The following is a 19362-nucleotide window of genomic DNA, read 5'->3' as shown; positions in this document are numbered from 1 at the left end:
ATGTCGTCTGCACACCAAAGCTCGCGTTTGGCGCCAAACTTGACCCGAAACGACCCACGGTCAACCCAGGTCTGTACTACTGTAGCGGCTGCCTCCTCCCCAGAGACCAGGGAGACACTTAAACATCTGTAAATCATTGCTTAAATGTTAGTCAGTTAGTTTGGAGGGCTTTTATGTGAAGGGGTAAACTTTAATTCTTAGTCCCCTACCTGGTCGGAGAGGCGGGGAGCGGTCAATGCCTTACCGGGTCACTGTGCAGTAAGCTCCGCAGCGCTGTGGCCGCCAACTCCCAGCTGGGGCTGCGGGCGTCCGGCCGCGGGCGGCGGCGGTTGTAGCTCCGACCCCGGCAACTCTACCCCTGGCTGCACGACGCTCCAAATCCAGCGCCGCCCGCGGCCGGACGCCCGCAGCCCCAGCTCCGCGAATGTTGGGAGTCGGCGGCGTCGCAGCGCTGGGATACCAGCGGGGAGCGGGCAATGCCTTACCGGGTCGCCGTGCGGTAAGCTCTGGAGCGCTGTGGCCGCCGACTCACAACATTCGCGGAGCTGGGGCTGCGGGCGTCCGGCCGCGGGCGGCGCTAGATTTGGAGCGCCTCGCAGCCAGGGGCAGAGTTGCTGGGGTCGGAGCTCCAACCGGCACCGCCCGCGGCCGGACGGAGCCCCCAGCTCCGCGATGTTGGGAGTCGCCGACCAGGTAGGGGACTAAGAATTAAAGTTTCCCCCTTCACCCCACCCCACCACCACCACATAAAATCCCTCCAAACTAACTGACTAACATTTATGCAGTGATTTACAATGATTCCCCGGTCTCCGGGGAGGAGGCAGCGGCTCCAGACTTTTCAAGCCGCCCGCGCTACCTACCTAATCTACGCTAAAAATCCTCCATTCGGAAATCCGAAAATGTCCGAAATCCGACAAGTGTCTGGTCCCAAGGCTTTCGGATAAAAGGTTGTGCACCTGTATTGCCATTTTAGAGGAACTTGTCCCTGCAGTTTGTCACTCTGAGCTAAACTCTAATATTTCATATCCATTCTTCTGGTCCAAGCACATATTGAGATACAGTTGGCATGCAATAATCCATTATTTCACTATACAAAATCTCAGTGGTTCCGTTTCTGGTTAATCGAGTGATAATTGCCACGTTTTTTCTCTCAACTCACTAAGTTACCTGGAGAAACATCTGTAAATCATTGCTTAAATGTTAGTCAGTTAGTTTGGAGGGCTTTTATGTGAAGGGGTAAACTTTAATTCTTAGTCCCCTACCTGGTCGGAGAGGCGGGGAGCGGTCAATGCCTTACCGGGTCACTGTGCAGTAAGCTCCGCAGCGCTGTGGCCGCCAACTCCCAGCTGGGGCTGCGGGCGTCCGGCTGCAGGCGGCGGCGGTTGTAGCTCCGACCCCGGCAACTCTACCCCTGGCTGCACGACGCTCCAAATCCAGCGCCGCCCGCGGCCGGACGCCCGCAGCCCCAGCTCCGCGAATGTTGGGAGTCGGCGGCGTCGCAGCGCTGGGATACCAGCGGGGAGCAGGCAATGCCTTACCGGGTCGCCGTGCGGTAAGCTCTGGAGCGCTGTGGCCGCCGACTCACAACATTCGCGGAGCTGAGGCTGCGGGCGTCCGGCCGCGGGCGGCGCTAGATTTGGAGCGCCTCGCAGCCAGGGGCAGAGTTGCTGGGGTCGGAGCTCCAACCGACACCGTCCGCGGCCGGACGGAGCCCCCAGCTCCGCGATGTTGGGAGTCGCCGACCAGGTAGGGGACTAAGAATTAAAGTTTCCCCCTTCACCCCACCCCACCACCACCACATAAAATCCCTCCAAACTAACTGACTAACATTTATGCAGTGATTTACAATGATTCCCCGGTCTCCGGGGAGGAGGCAGCGGCTCCAGACTTTTCAAGCCGCCCGCGCTACCTACCTAATCTACGCTAAAAATCCTCCATTCGGAAATCCGAAAATGTCCGAAATCCGACAAGTGTCTGGTCCCAAGGCTTTCGGATAAAAGGTTGTGCACCTGTATTGCCATTTTAGAGGAACTTGTCCCTGCAGTTTGTCACCCTTAGCTAAACTCTAATATTTCAAATCCATTCTTCTGGTCCAAGCACATATTGAGATACAGTTGGCATGCAATAATCCATTATTTCACTATACAAAATCTCAGTGGTTCCGTTTCTGGTTAATCGAGTGATAATTGCCACGTTTTTTCTCTCAACTCACTAAGTTACCTGGAGAATTTATTATAATGCAGGTTAAACACCGATTTTCGGGCAACTGAACAAGATTCCGGACAAGATTACGAGAACACAGTTGTAAAACCCTGAGCGGCCACAGATGGCATTGTTAGTCGAAGAGATCCTCACGGTGACAAGGGGCACACTGAAACACAAAGTGCTTGAGTAACTCGGGCAAATGAATCAGTCCGAGGAAGGGTCCCGATGTCACCTATCCGTGTTCTCCAGAGATCCTGACCCGCTAAGTTACTCCAGCATTTGGTGTCCTTTCAGTGGATGAAGAAGGGCTAACTGGTCCACCTTGCTAGTCGGGAGTGAGGTTGGAAGCTGAGGCTCTAAACAACTGGGGGAGATGGGAGCCGGGGATGGGTCATCACATTTACATTCAGTTTAGATTTTATATTAGTTTTATTTAGGTTTCTGCTTTAGAGACACGGGAGGGGTGTCATTAGCAGGCCAGGGGGGTATTGTCCTTTCACTATCATGTTACCTCAGCCGACAGATGGCACAATGGGCTAAGTGTTCGGCTGGCGACCGGAAGGTGGCCGGTTCGAATCCCGCTTGGAGTGCATACTGTCGTTGTGTCCTTGGGCAAGACACTTCACCCACCTTTGCCTGTGTGTGAATTTGTGTGAGTGATTGGTGGTGGTCGGAGGGGCCGTAGGCGCAAATTAGCAGCCACGCTTCTGTCAGTCTGCCCCAGGGCAGCTGTGACTACAGAAGTAGCTCACCACCACCGAGTGTGGCTGAGGAGTGAATGAATAATGCGATGTAAAGCGCCTTGAGTATCTAGAAAGGCGCTATATAAATCCCATCCATTATTATTATTATTATTACCTCTGTTAATCCAGTAAAAACAGATAATGCAGAAAGGCTCAGGTACAACCCGTTATGTGTAAAATCCAAAAACGTTAATTACAATTGTGACGGTGTATTAACAGGGTATAACTTTTAATAATCTGGAAAATCTGTCAATCGAGCATCACCATGATAAGCGAATTCGGTATTCTGACTGCGCATGCACAGGTCATGGGTCGCTCGGGATAAACATTCTCGGCGGCCGTGCCGCTGCATCGGTGCAGACCTGCGTCTCGTCCCTAAACAGCTGCCGCTGGGCCGTACCCGTCCCCTCTTGTCCCGTCCTGGGACATCTGGATCGGCCCTGGGCCGGCGGGAGCAGGACGGGAGCGTGGACGCTGGCTCTAGCTCGGCTCTGTCTGTCCTCGCTGGTCCGTCACAGCGGCAGCCCAGGCCAACATGTGGCACAGAAAAGAAGCACCAACTCCAGCTCAACCCCGCCCGTCTCGCCGGCGGGACAGGCAGAGTCGAGCTGGGGCTGGCGCCTACCCTCCGCGCTGGCTGTGGGCCTGGGCTGACCCTCCCATCCGCGGACCTCTGGATAGAAGACCCTCCTTCAGACTTCCTACACATTAGACTTATGTGCCGTGGTTGGGATTGATGGGAGCGGGGCTTTCCGCGGGCGCAAGGAACAAATGACTTAAAGCTTGCGTCGAGTGAACTGAGTGTTCTTAACATCCTCGTCGTACACCGGCATTTTGAGGGAGTGATCGGATCCCATCTTCAGCTCAGCCAACGTCGGTCACATTATCCGGACAGGCGGCAGGGGATCAGGAGCTGATGTGAGGCATCAGCGATGCTCCAGAATCCTAGCCGACCGCCGCCGAGTAGCGGGGTCGAGGAGGCAGCGACGACCCGGGGAGTAGAGGTGTTAGTTCTTCCAGCGGCGTGCGGAAAGGCAACAGCTACCGCGGGCAGCTCACTTGTTCCCTTCATTCTCAAGCCTCCATGCTCTTCTACCTGATGATCACTAACAAAACAAATTCATTTTGAATCTTGGTCATATACCCTGGCATCATGCATAGATTAACCTGCCGGTCCCCAGGAGGAACTATTCATTCCATAGATACCCTCTTGCTTCTAATTTTTGCCTCTTTACCACACATGGGGTAATTTACAGGGACACATCAACCTACAAAACTAGGTAAATTGACAAAAATGTTAAAAAGCACATGACTACTGCTGAGATTTTTTTACATTGAAAACAGTCACTATTTGGCACTTAACAGACACAAACAATACCTACTACCCATCAGCGCAGATATGGACGTTGACCACAGTTTCACAGACAAAGTGTCCTGAGAGTTTTCCCAATATCATGGAAATGCTTCACATTGTACAGTTCACCATCAACATCTATGATTTATAAAAGAGTTACATCCTTCAGCATTCACCTGGTAACTTACAAAACATCATATCACAAAATTATCGGGGTTCAATTTAAGCACTCTGTACAGAGTACTCTTTACAGAATAATGAAAGGCATAGATATAGAGTGGATGTGGATGTTTCCACTGATTTCCATTGGGAGAGTTTCGGACAGATGTCATAGCCTCAGAATTAAAGGGCGCTCTTTTAGAAAGGAGGTGAGGAGCACCTTCTTTAGTTACAAGGTAGTTAATCTGTGGAACTCATTGCCAGAGAGGGCTATGGAGGTCGTCAGTGGATATTTTTAAGGCAAATAGACAAATTCTTGATTAGAATGAGTGTCAAGGGTTGTGGGGAGAAGGCAGGAAAATGGGATTAGGAGGCAGAGATCAGCCATGATCGATGGGCCGACGGCCTAATTCTACTCCTATAACTTGTGAACTTGTGACAATACCCTTATCCTTGCCATACAACTCTAGAGGTTATTGAGGAAGAATCTGAAAGATCAACTGGACTTCAAATTCCTCATTTTCAAATCCAATGCAAGTTTTTATTACACTTTGTTCTTTGACAGCGCTAACTTGCTAACTAATGACCCAACGTGCCAAAATAAACTGCATCACTATATGGTTCAAGTCACATATAGGCAATACCAAAGGACAGTCATCTTTCCTTTTCAGAGGAGGACATTGTGAGCCAGAAGCATTTTTGAAAATTTGATAGCTTGGTGACCATCACTCTTGACTCTAGTTTTTTTTTATTGCTAGAAGAAGGAAATTAAGTTCAAATTTACAAATTGGCATTTGGTAGAATCCTTATATTTGTATTAAAGAATTCCCTGAGATAAAAGATATAATTAAATATAATGTGATCAATTTGGGATTCAATAGCACAATGAAATCGTACAAGTACCTTGTAACAAAATGTGGTACTCTTTTTGCCTATTTAATCATTATATTTGATACAAATTTCCAAGCATTCAGTTATAGAACTATGACGTTAGATCACAATAAAAAGTTAAAAAAGGAAGACAAATGAATGCAAGGGAAAAAATAATCAGCCTTCCTTATAAGTACACAAATATGAAACTTCAGATGAAACAAAAGACCCTTAAAATGTACATTTCTTCCACATTGTGTAATTATTGATGTGTATATATGTGATGTAATTGTTGATGTGATATATAGAAATAAACAACTCTCCACAAAACAATGGAAGACAATTGATGTCAGAAGGCAGAATTTGAAATTTGTTACAAAAAATAATTCTAGAAAATGCCTAGTTGTGAATTGTTTCTTTCATTAAAATCCAACATACTGCTTGCATTTTTTAATGTACCTAGTTGTAATTTTTATTGCTTTGCGTGCTAAAGCACCTCTGAAAAACAGTGCTTTTCAATAACCATTCAAAAACCTGCTTTTCTACATTTTTTGCCAAAGTAAATAACCTCACATTTTATATCACTTCATATACACCATCTGTCATTTCCTCACCCATTCACATAGCCAACCCGTATAGTAGCCCCTACTGCCATGTAGCTTTGTGTCATTAGCAATATTGGATAAATTACCCTTGATCCCTGCATCCACATCTTTAATACAGCTTATGACCAGCTAGGGATTCAGAACTGATCCTGGTGACAGTAACTGGTCACAGGCCGCAATGACCAATATAACACAATTATTCCCATTGTTGGCTGTCCATTAGCTAATCCTTAGTCCAGGGTAAACATCATATCATGTTTAGAAATCCACGTGAATGCTGCTTTCTCTATCTTATTGCCTTTGCTCAGGTGAATTCTTTCCAAGCGCCTGTGGAGCCGCGGGGGTGGAGACCGCCACTGGAGCCATGGAGGCGCTGAGCAACAGAGCGGCAGAACACCAGCGCGCACCAAGCCAGCTCGGCCGACCGGAAGCACCAAAAGACGGCGACGAGTACGAAAACACCGCAGGGGACGCAGAGGTGGGTTAAAGGCCAGGTTAGAGCTAGCCCCACACAGGCTAGCGATTCCTAGCCTTTTCCTCGCCAACGTGCGCTCACTGGCAAACAAAATGGACGAACTCCGACTAAGGATCACCTCCCACAACTGGACCAAAGACTGCAACATCCTGATCTTCATGGAAACTTGGCTCAACATCGACGTTCCTGATAGCGCCATCCGGCGTCATTTACTCAGAGCGGACAGGACAACAGACCAGAGGTGGAGGTCTGTGCATTTATGTAAATAAAGCATGGTGCACTGACTCCACCATCATCGAGATGCAGACTGTTCTATCTGCCCAGAGAATTTACCTCCACTGTTGTGACTGCAGCCTATATCCCTTCTGAGGCTAATGCCAAGCTTGCAATGAAAGAGCTGCATACTGCCATTAGCAAACAACAGACTCACAACCCCGAGGCAGCCTTCATTGTTGCGGGTGGCTTCAATCACTCCAACCTGAAGTCTGTACTCCCCAAATTCCACCAACATGTCTCCTTTGCCACTAGAGTAGACAAGACACTGGACAAAGTCTACACTAAGTTTTTAAGAAGGAACTGCAGATGTTGGAGAATCGAAGGTTACACAAAAAAGCTGGAGAAACTCAGCGGGTGCAGCAGCATCTATGGAGCGAAGGAAATAGGCAACGTTTCGGGCCGAAACCCTTCTTCAGACTAATCGGGGGCGGGGGTGGGCGGGGACAAGAAAGGAAAAAGGAGGAGAAGCCCGAAGGCTGGGGGATGGGAGGAGACAGCAGGGGGACTGAGGAAGGGGAGGAGACAGCAAGGACTAACAAAATTGGGAGAATTCGATGTTCATGCCCCAGACTCCCCAAACGGAATATGAGGTGCTGTTCCTCCAATTTCCGGTGCTGCTCACTGTGGCCATGGAGGAGACCCAGGACAGAGAGGTCGGAGACGGAGTGGGAAGGGGAGTTGAAGTGCTGAGCCATCGGGAGGTCAGCTTGGTTATTGCGGACCTCCGCTTGGTCTCACCGATATAGATCTGCTGACATCTAGAGCAGCGGACGCAATAAATGAGGTTGGAAGAGATGCAGGTAAACCTCTGTCGCACCTGGAACGATTGCTTGGGTCCTTGAACGGAGTCGAGGGGGGAGGTAAAGGGACAAGTGTTGCATCTCTTGCGGTTGCAAGGGAAAGTGCCCGGGGAGGGGGTGGTACGAGAGGGAAGGGAAGAATTGACAAGGGAGTGTCTACACTAACATGGCTGAAGCTTGCAAAACCGTCCCCCTCCCCCACCTTGGTCAGTCTGATCATCTCTCATTGTTCCTGCTCCGTAAGTACTCCGCACTCATCAGACAGGTCAATAGTCTATTTAATAGTCTATTTAATTGTCATTTGGACCCCTGGAGGTCCAAATGAAATGCCGTTTCTGCAACCATACATTACACACAAATAGACCCCAGACACAACATAATTACATTTTACATAAACATCCATCACATAGCTGTGATGGAAGGCCAAAAAAACTTATCTCTCCACTGCACTCTCCCCCCCCCCCCGATGTCAGAGTCAAAGTCCCCGGCTGGCGATGGCGATTGTCCCGCGGCCATTAAAGCCACGCCGGGTGGTGCGAGGTCGCACACCGGGTCTTGGTGTTAAAGACCCGCGGCCATTCCAAGCCGCGCGGGGCAGTGGTGTTAGGCCCCGCTCCAGGAGCTCTTCGACCCCGCAACTCGGGCGGGAGAAGTCGCCGTTGCAGGAGCCCCGAAAAGCGGTCTCCCTCCAGGGATCCGCGGGCTCCCGGTGCCGCCGTCCGCAGACCCGCAGCAGCAGCCTCCGCACTGTTAAACGCACTGTGAGGACAGTTAAAGTCTGGTCAGAGGAAGCGGACTCGACACTTCAGCAGTGTTTTGGAAACACTAACTGGAAGGCGTTTGCAGCCCAGGCCACCCTTGACTCCCACACGGACATTGATTCCTACACATCCTCTGTTCCGGACTTTATAAACTCCACCATCAATAGTGTCACCTCCCTCAAACGGGTGACCATATTCCCGAATCAGAAGCCATGGATGAACAGAGAGGTCAGGCTACTGCTGAAAGCACGGGACACCGCTTTCAGGTCAGGCAATGCTCGAGCCTACAGTTCATCCAGGGCTAACCTGAAGAGGGGCATCAAGAAGGCCAAGCACTGCCATAAGCTCAGGATTGAGGAGCACTTCAACAACAACTCCGACCCCCGACGCATGTGGCAAGGCATTCAGGCCTTCACGGACTATAGACCCACCAACACCACCCCCACATCCAGCGACGCCTCCTTCCTTGAGGAGCTTAACCACTTCTATGGCCGCTTCGACAAGGACAATCTAGAGACAGCCATCAAGGGTGTGCCCCCTGCTGATCACCAACCCCTCACATTCACCCCCTACGACGTGTACGTGGCACTGAGTAGGACTAATGCACGTAAGGCTGCTGGCCCTGACGGCATCCCCGGGCACGTCCTCTGGGTCTGTGCTGCGCAGCTGACAGACGACTGGACTGACATCTTCAACCTGTCACTTGCCCAAGCAGTTGTCCCCACGTGCCTTAAAACCATCTCCATCGTGCCGGTGCCAAAACACTCCACTGCGGCAAGCCTCAACGACTTCCGCCCAGTTGCACTTACTCCCATCATCACCAAGTGCTTCGAGAGGCTGGTCCTAGCACACCTCAAAGGCTGCCTACCCCCCATATTGGATCCCTATCAGTTTGCCTACCGCAAGAACAGGAGTACAGAGGATGCCATCTCAACGGCACTTCATTCCGCCCTCTCCCACCTCGACAACAGAGACACTTACGTAAGAATGCTGTTCATCGATTACAGCTCAGCATTCAACACCATTATACCCTCTAAACTGATCACCAAACTTGGTAACCTGGGCATCGACCCCTCCCTCTGCAACTGGATACTGTACTTTCTAACCAACAGACCCCAGTCTGTTAGGTTAGACAAGCACACCTCTTCAACCCTCACCTTGAACACTGGCGTTCCACAGGGCTGTGTGCTGAGCCCCCTCCTCTACTCCCTCTTCACCTACGACTGCACACCTGTACATGGTACTAACACCATCAAGTATGCAGATGATAAAACGGTGATTGGCCTCATCAGCAACAACGATGAGTCGGCCTATAGGGAGGAGGTCCAGCTCCTAGCAGCATAGTGCGCTGACAACAACCTGGCCCTTAACTCCAAGAAGACCAAGGAGCTCACTGTAGACTTCAGAAAGTCTAGGGGAAGCACGCACACCCCCATCCACATCAACGGGACAGAGGTGGAACGCGTTTCCAGCTTCAGGTTCCTGGGGGTCAACATCTCCGATGACCTCTCTTGGACCCACAATATCTCAACTCGGGTCAAGAAGGCTCACCAGCGTCTCTTCTTCCTGAGGAGACTGAAGAAGGTCCATCTGTCTCCTCAGAGCCTGGTGAACTTCTACCACTGCACCATCGAGAGCATCCTTACCAACTGTATCACAGTATGGTATGGCAACTGCTCTGCCTCCGACCGGAAAGCACTGCAGAGGGTGGTGAATATTGCCCAACGCATCACCGGTTCCTCACTCCCCTCCATTGAGTCTGCCCAAAGCAAGCGCTGTCTGCGGAGGGCGCTCAGCTTCGCCAAGGACTGCTCTCACCCCAACCATGGACTGTTTACCCTCCTACCATCCGGGAGGCGCTACAGGTCTCTCCGTTGCCGGACCAGCAGGTCCAGGAACAGCTTCTTCCCTGCGGCTGTCACACTACTCAACAATGTACCTCGGTGACTGCCAATCACCCTCCCCCCCCCCCCCGGACACTCCTCCCACAGGAAAAAACACTATGGCTGTATGCATGTAAATAGATTTATTTATTGAAATCATATTCTATGTCGCTCTCCAGGGAGATGCTATCTGCATTTCGTTGTCTCTGTACTGAACACTGACAATGACAATTAAAGTTGAATCTGAATCTGTTCCTCCAGCTTAAAACACTATTATTTTTTTTTTGCAATTCATTCACTCTCGACCTACTGTTCTTTATTGTTCCAAGAGGAATATTTCCATTTTACCCCTTCCCCCTCCATTTCTAACTTTGAGACTATAACTTGATAATACAACCTTTGATGATACAATAGGGCGGCGCAGTGATAGGAGTTGCTGCCTTAAGGTCCCAGATATCCGGGTTTGAACCTGACTACGCGTGCTGTCTGCACGGAGGTTGTACGTTCTCCAGATGACCATATGCGTTTCTCCAGATGCTCCAGTTTCCTCGCACACTCCAGACGTACAGGTTTGTAGGTTAATTTGCTTTGGTAAAATTGTAAATTGTCCCTATTGTGAAGGATAGTGCTTGTGCAATCGCTTGGCGGCGCAGACTCAGTGGGCCAAAGAGCTTGTTTCTGCGCTGTATCTCAAAGGTCTACAGTATAGTTCTCCAGTCTCAGTGTACCAGGGATCCACTTTGCATGCTAGTAATCTTTTCTGTTCATATCTATAGAAGCTTTTACAGTATGTATGTTTCTCACTAGATGATTTTTCTCAACTCTACATTATCATTGTTTATTCCACCGTTACCAAATACCACCATTGTCTCAATCTTCCAGCTTACTGCTCTTCTTGGCATCACTACATGCCTTTTCCTTTGATTTAATAATACTTATCTGGCATTATTTGCCTATTTTTCCTCCTTGGGAATTTTAAATGCATTGAGATATTTGCTGTCAACTATTCTTTTTTTAATTTGTTAACAGTTGCCTGCCTAACATCACACATTTTAACATAGTTCCCAATGTACCATAGCCATCTGACACCTTATACCTTTCCAATTTCCTTTGTTTTGAATTTAAGTGACTTTCGATCTTCATTTAAATCTGCACAATACTAGATTTAAAGAGCCACTTCACCAGAGGGTTACTCAACATACTTATCGAAGACGACTCAAGAGAGCTTATTGTAATGTGTTCCAGATAGGACCATATCATTCTTGCTTAGCTTCAGCACAACAGAATATAGGAGGCATAAATAGAGAGACAGAGACAGAGACAGAGACAGACGCACACACACGATAAAGTGCAAAGGGCTATTAACGATCAGAGTTTTGTTTGAGGAGTTTAATAGCCTGATGGGGAAGCAGCTTTTCCTGAACCTGGATGTTGCAGATTTCAGGCTCCTGTACCTTCTACCTGAGGGCAACAGGAAGATGAGTAAGTGGCCAGGATGGTATGGGTCTTTGATGATGCAAGCAGCCATTTTGAGGCAACGACTGCGATAGATCTCCTCGATGATGGGGAGGTCAGAGCCGATGATGGACTGGGCGGTGTTTACAACTTTTTGCAGTCTTTTACGCTCCTGGGCGCTCAAGTTGCCAAACCAAGCCAAGATGATACAAGATACAAGATAAATGTAATTGTCACGTGTGCCAGGTGGCACAGTGAAATGAATTCCCATACAGCCATACAATAAAAATAAACAGGACTCCACACACTATAGAATTCAACACAAAACATCCCCACACAGCAGAATCAAAGTTTCCCACTGTGTGAGAAGGCACCAGAGTCAGTCTCTTCCTCCACTGTTCCCCGTGGTCAGGGTCTCCCCAAGCCCTCCGCAGTTGCAGCTACGGGCGGCCCGATGTCCAGGACCGCTCGCCGGGATGATACCAGTCCGACGTCGGGGCTGCGGGACGTCCTCAGCGGCGTGGACACCAAAGTCGGCCCCCTCCTACCGGAGTCGGCGGCTTCCAAAGTCCGCAGGCCGCGCCGGGTGGAGACTGCTGCTGTAGGCCCTCTACAAGGCGCCCCAGGACTCCTCGGTGTTGTTCAGCGCCGCCCGCGTTGGAAGCTCTCCACACCAGAGCTCCACGATGTTGGAGCAACGGCCCAACGCTCCGGAGGTCCAAACGGCGACCCAGGTAGGCATCGCCCGCTCCCCGTTGACTCCAGCGCTGCGCCGCCGTTGTAGCAGCCCTGGTCCGGATCCCAGTCCCCGGCAGGAAAGGCCGCTCCGATCCAGCTGGTAGGCCGCGAGGTGGGGGGCGAGGACGCGACTCAGAGAAATAGTCGCGTCCCCGCCAGGAAGAGACTGGGAAACGGTTTCCCCCTTACCCTGCCCCCCTCCCCCACATAGAAAAGTAAAAGTTTCCCCCTAAAACAGACTTAAGACTAACTAAAAATAATAAAAAAGATAGAAATGACATACAGGCTGTAGGTAGAGGCTGCTGCCAGGGCAGCGCCCCTAGTGGAATGCAACCGGTCAGCATGCTCTCTACTGTACACCTGTAGAAGTTTGAGAGTCCTCCGTGACATACCGACTCTCCATAATCTTCTCAGGAAGTAGAGGCGCCGATGTGCTTTCTTTATAATTGCATCCGTGTTCTCGGACTAGGAGGGATCTTGAGATATGCATGCCCAGGAATTTGAAGCTCTTGACCCTCTTCACCATCGACCCATTGATATAAACAGGACTATGGGTCCCTATACTACCCCTTCCAAAGTCCACAATCAGTTCCTTGGTTTTGCTGATGTTGAGAGCCAGGTTATTGTGCTGGCACCATTTGGTCAACTGGTTGATCTCACTTCTATACTCTGACTCATCTCCATCCGTGATACATTCACAACAATGTTGTCATCAGCGAACCTGATGATGGAGTTCACACTATGACCTGCTACGCAGTCATGAGTATAGAGTGAGTACAGCAGGTGGCTGAGCACACAGCCTTGAGGTGCTCCCGTGCTGTTATCGAGGCTGACACATTTCCACCAATACGGACAGACCGTGGTCTGTGAATGAGGAAGTCGAGGATCCAATTGCAGAGGGATGTGCAGAGACCCAGTTCTGAGAGTTTGTTAACCAGTTTGGAGGGGATGATTGTGTTAAATGCCAAGCTGAAGTCAATGAATAACAGCCTGATATGAGTTTTTGTTGTCCAGAGCGGAGTGGAGAGCCAGCGAGATCGCATTCACCGTTGATCTGTTGTGGCGGCAAGCGAACTACAGTGGGTCCAGGTTTTTCTCGAGATACGAGTTGATTTGCGCCATGATCAACCTCTCAAAGCACTTTATTACCACCGACGTTAGTGTCACTGGTCGATAGTCATTGAGGCACGTCACCTTGCTCTTCTTGGGTATAATTGATGCCCTTTTAAAGCAGGTGGGAATCTCAGACCTCAGAAGTGAGAGGTTGAAAATGTCCGTAAAAACCCAAGCCAGTTGGTCCGCACAGGTTTTTAAGAACACGACCGGGTATGCCATCAGGTCCAGGCTCTTTCCGAGGGTTCACCCGAGAGGATGAGAAGGAGTTTCATCCCAGTGGCCATTAGGACTGTAAACTCCTATCTCACCAGGGACTAACTTACTGTACCAATTTACTGCTGTGTGGTGCCTTTTTTAAATTGCTGTTTTTTCTTTTTTTCCCACAAATATGTAATTACTGACTCTGTTCCATTCTGTTTTGTAGTTTTTTGCACAATCCGCAAGCATTGCCACTTTTCATTTGTATGCATATGTGACGAATAAACTTGACTTGACGAAGGATTTTCTGACGTCAACCTCTGTGACCATGACCGAAATACCATCACAACGAGTGGGGGCTTGAGAAGGCACATCAGTGTTCTCCCTATCAAACCGTGCGTAAAACGCATTGAGCTCGTCAGGGAGTGAAGTTTCACTGACATATGAGCTGCCTCCTGATTTCGCCTTGTAGGAGGTGATTGCATTCAGGCTCCGCCAGACGCCGAACATCCGTCTCATCCTCCAGCTTGGAGCAGAAGTCCCTTTTGGCCTTTTTAATGGCCTTACTAAGGTCGTATCTTGTCTTCTTGTAGTCCTCGGTATCTTCAGACATGAATGCGCGGTGTACACTCCAGGTCTTAATCGTCTAAAACTATTACATTTTAAATTGATTTACCCACACTGCGTATACAAAAGATCCCCTCCCCACCACCATAGGTGCTTTTAATTTCCTAATTCTTACCACCTCCTCCATTTGTATCATCGTTTGGGGCTTATAGACGACTGGCAATTGGTTTACCTCTCATTTATCTGAGCTTCACTCTCCACTGCCCTTTTCACCAGAACTACTGTTCCATTCCCCTTAAGTATCTTGTCATGTTTTATTCACAACCTTGGTTAGTTTGTGAGCTCATTGTTTCAGAAAACCATTAGATTGCATGCATCTATTTCTATCATCTTTGGAAAATGTTACAATTCAAATTGAAATGCAAAGATAGCAGGTGCTTGGGGAAAGACAAACTTATACTAATTTAACATAGACACAAAATTAGATTAGATTAGATTAGATCCTTTATTTGTCATTCAGACCTTACGGTCTGAACGAAATGTCGTTACCTGCAGCCATACATACAATAATACAATAATAAACAACAGAACAGACAGCAAACACAAATTAACATCCACCACAGTGAGTCCACCAAGCATCTCCTCACTGTGATGGAGGCAAAAATCTTAGGGCTGCAGTCTCTTCCCTCCTCTTCTCCCTCTGCGCTGAGGCGATACCCACTGGGCGATGGTAAAATCAGTCCTGCGGCTCACCGAGCTCCGCGAACGGGCCGGTTCAAACACCGCGGCCCGGGGTGGTCGAAGCTGCCGCCCTCCAGTCCAGCGGACACAGCTGTTGACGACGTCGTCCACTGGCCCGCGGCCGAACCCCGGACTCAGGCCGCCGCCGCCAGTAAGCCGCCTAAGCCACCGGAGCACCGTTCCAGCCCCGAGCCGGGTCACCCTCACGTGAGCGTCTCAGCCCCGCGCCAGGCCTCCCCCACAGGAGCGCCGTTACCCTCGAGCTGGGCCGCCCTGACGGGAGTGTCTCAGCCCCGCGCCAGGCCGCCCTCACGGGAGCGTCGCAGCCCCTCACGGGAGAGCCGTTCCAGCCCCGAGCTGGGCCACCCTCACAGGAGCGAGCCCAGGGCGAGTCCCGACAGGCTGCCTCCGGAGCCTCGAGGTCGCCAGCTCCGCCATTAGGCCTCAGCGCAGACGGAGGCAGAGAAGGGGATACGACAAAAAAGTCGCATTCCCCCGAAGAGAGACAGCAGGCCCTGTTTCAACCCCCCCCCCCCCCCCACACACATAAACATAACCTAAAACCAAAAACTTGCTAAACAAAACGAAAAAAACAACACAAAAATGTAAAAACAAACGGACTGCAGGCGAGCCGCAGCCGTTCACCAGCGCCGCCACTTCCGGTTCTGGAGTATGCTGGAGTAACTCAGTGGGGCAGGCAGCTTCTCTGGAGAATGGGTGACTTTTTGGGTCAAGACCCATCTTCAGACTGATGTCAGGGGAGAGGAAGATACATAGATAAGGAAGTGTAAGGTTTGAAAACAGAACAAAGGGAATAGAGATCAAGAAAAATGTAGAATAGATCATTGTTAGCTGGGAGAAGGTAATAACAAGGCAATCAGATAAAATGTAGTCAGAGACAGCAAGACTGGTCGGAGAACTGGGAAAGGGGATGGATGGAGAGGGAGAGAATTGCAAGGGTTACTTGAAGTTAGATAAGTCAATGTTCATAGTGCTGGGGTGTAAGGTGCCCAAGAGAAATATGAGGTGATACTAATGTTCAGCTACATAAGAATTTCAAATGACGTTGTTGGTCTGTGGCTCTTTAATTAAAAAGACGGAATAGAACCAACATGGCATGCTTTACAGAATGTTTGCTTTAAATAAATATAATGCTTCAGCTTAAAACTGTGTCTTTGCTTAACGGTGGCAGATTTTACAGAGGCAGACCTTCATCAACAGAATCCATGCAAGCAGAAGCTACACAAGCATTCCCAATGGCTGTTTTGTCCAAGTTGATTTGCTAAAGTAAAAAATGCTTGGAGTGTGGTCAGCAACTGTCATCATAACTAATGATTCTGAAGCTTTTCTTCCCCAGCTAGCATAACAAATCACTATAAAATAGCATTAGTTCAGCCTCTGAAAGGAGTAGCATAGTGGCAGACAACAAAGAATGACAAGCGAAGCGTAGAGGAGAACCGAGAGAAATGCTAACAATGTTGTCATTATTATTTACACCACTGCTGCAGCTTTAAAATAAAACAAACATAGGAAAGTGCCCTCCTACTTTTTAAAAGCTCTTCTCAGTTTTATGCTTCAGTATTCTGGAGAAAATACAGACAATTTTTCTACTTTGTCCACACTCAGCTTTAATATATTGACAGCATTACGACCTATCAAATGCCAAATGCCACAGCACAGCAAAGATTATGGTCAAAACTTCCATCTTCCCCAGAGATAGAAAAATATCAAGCTAGTTGGGTCATTGTGGTCACTGGAGAGGCAACATCGGCAATTGTTGTTGACTGCTTCTTTTCTGAGACAACCACAATAAAAACCAAAGATTTGACTAGATGCAGAAAGCTAACACACTCCCACAGTTTCTATTGTCCTTGTCCATTGCAATTCCCAGGCACTAGACCATGCCACGATGAGGAAAATATACGAGGATGTTTCCAGATTTATGAGGATGTTGCCGGGACTAGGGGGTCTGAGCTATAGGGAGAGGTTGACTAGGCTGCGACCCTCTTACTTGGAGTGCAGGAGGATGAGGTGTATAAAATCATGAGAGGAATAGATCGGGTAGATGCACAGTCTCATGCCCAGAGTTGGTGAATCGAGGACCGAGAACATAGCTTTAAGGTGAAGGGGAAAATAATTACTAGGAATCTGAGGGGTAACCTTTTCCACACAAAGGGTGGTGAAGCTGCCAGAAGAGGTAGATGTGGCAGGGACTATCCCAACATTTAAGAAACAGTTAGACAGGTACATGGATAGTTGGAGGGCTTGCAGGTAAACCTCTGTCGCACCTGGAACGGCTGCTTGGTTCCTTGAATGGATAGGGCAGGTTTGGAGGGATATGGACCAAACGCAGGCAGGTGGGACTAGTGTAGCTGGTACACGTTGGTTGGTGTGGGCAAGTTAGGCTGAATGGCCCGTTTCCACACTGTATCACTCTAGGGCAAAGAATATGAAGAACTCATGTTGGGAAAACAAAATACAATACAATACAACGGTTTATTTGTCACATTGCACAAAAAGTGCAAGTGAAATGATACGTCAGCAGCGATACAATGATAAAGGGCACACACAAAAACACAATAAATTTTTAACATAAACATCCACCACAGCATTCATCACTGTGGTGGAAGGCACACAATTTGGCCAGTCCTCCTCCATTTCCCCCCGTGGTCGGGACCTCAACCCTCCGCAGCCGTTGCTGCGGGCGTCCAGATGGTAAAAGGACAAGGTACAAGTCCAGGTAAGTCCAGAGTCGGCTCCTCCCCACCGGAGACCAGCTTTTAGTTGGTGTAGGCCGCAGGCCGGCGGCCGAAGATTTAAAGTTCCCTCCACGTCGCAGCCATAAGCACCGCAGTCTGCAGGGCCGGTGGTCGAAGCTCCCCTCCAGGGGCGATGTTAAGTGGGTGATAAAAGTTTCCTACCCTTGATCCCCATCTAATTCCCTCTAGGAAAAAATGTTAATTCGTATTTTCCTTATTGAATGATGGAATCTTTGTGATGTCATGTTTCTTCCACCCTATAATTTTCATGGTGTGACTTTTTAATGAATAGCCACTTAACTGTTCTATCAGTCAACAGTCATGAATCATGGCATCAAACAAGCTTCCAATTGCTTTAAGATCTGTAAAAATCACCTTTCATCAATATGACAGACACTTATGTTCACATCAAAAATCAATTTCAGGATACTTGAACACAGCTTTATCTCAGATGAACAGAAATTAAGTTTATTTTTAGACGTCGAAATGTAATATTGCACCTTTTAACATCCTCCAGAAATACAGTAGCAGCTCCTCACGTTCCCTATAAATATTAAATTACTACATGCAATACGGATATATTTACAACTATCTATTGTACCATTATGGGTCCCATTACCGTGAATAAAAAAGTCTCACTTACTCGAGTGGTAAATAGAGACAATAAAAGGTCTATTTAAAGACACGGTTTGCGATATTACTCAATTTCGACTGGAAAATGAATAGGGAATTCAAAATTGCTCGATCACATCAGGTAAACCATCAGGTTGTTAAAGCGTTGAAGTGGATCACAAGATTAATTCACTTGAAAGATAAATCAAAGGACGGATATGCCTGCTGGTGAGGAGGAGGAGGAGGAGGAGGGTTAACATCACCAGAGCAGCGGTGGGTGGGACGGGACGGGCCTGACCGCAGGCCAGCCGCCCCTTGCCGGTACAATCCGCAGCCCGCCGTCCCTGACATTGAGGTCCCCCAACAAACACAGCCTCCCTCCCTCACCAACAAACACAGCCTGCCTACCTACCTCCCTGCCACCTCTTCTCCAGTCTCCGTTACTTCAGCGGCCACTGGTGATCACCGGATCGACACAGACACAGACACCGCCTCACCGTCGCCATCCCCGGCTACAATGGCGGCCGCTGCCTCCACCCGCCGCGACCGGGCGGCGAGCAGCCCCGCCACGTGACCCGCCCGGGTCAGTCAGTCAGTCAGTGCCATCAGCAGCAACTGGTGCCACTGCCCACACTGGGCAATGTGTGTTCATGTGCAAAACAGACATCTCCCACTGAATAATCCACGGCATTCTGCAAATGCCCGTGGAAGGATGTATCACTAACAAAAAGTGCTAATTAAAATGTATCCCCCAGTTACCATTGTCTAGCCGAACCGAGGAGGTTAATAGTTGGTGGACAAATAGTAGGTTTTCCAGCATCTGCAGTTCCTTCTTAAACAGGTTAAAACTGTGCGGTTAAAGGTGAGGCTAGAGTTGATTATTACAATTATCAAGGAGACATGATATTACAACTGTAAGTTGTGCAGTTAAAGGTGAGGTTAGAGTTGATTATTACAATTATCAAGGAGACATGATACCTTAGTATGTGTAGGAAGGAGCTGCAGATTATGGTTCACACTGAAGGTGGATACAAAGTGCTGGAGT

The 19362-nt window shown here is 48.9% G+C and overlaps 1 protein-coding gene across 3 annotated transcripts in view; it reads right to left on the bottom strand.

The window, feature by feature from the left end:
* Positions 1-18881, bottom strand: part of ptpdc1a (protein tyrosine phosphatase domain containing 1a) — a 154111-nt gene extending 135230 nt beyond the window's left edge. Inside the window, exon 1 of one of the 3 annotated variants that reach the window (XM_055648173.1) lies at positions 18726-18881. The gene's annotated coding sequence lies outside the window, so the exon portion shown is untranslated. The remainder of the gene's footprint in view (positions 1-18725) is intronic. The other 2 variants (XM_055648174.1, XM_055648172.1) reach the window with 2 other exon arrangements.
* Between the last annotated feature and the right edge of the window lie 481 nt (positions 18882-19362).

This window comes from Leucoraja erinacea, chromosome 16, assembly GCF_028641065.1.
Source record: "Leucoraja erinacea ecotype New England chromosome 16, Leri_hhj_1, whole genome shotgun sequence".
In the NCBI taxonomy this organism is placed as follows: Eukaryota; Metazoa; Chordata; class Chondrichthyes; order Rajiformes; family Rajidae; genus Leucoraja; species Leucoraja erinaceus.
Note: the sequence above shows the minus strand (reverse complement) of the source record. Positions and strands in the feature narration are given on the sequence as shown.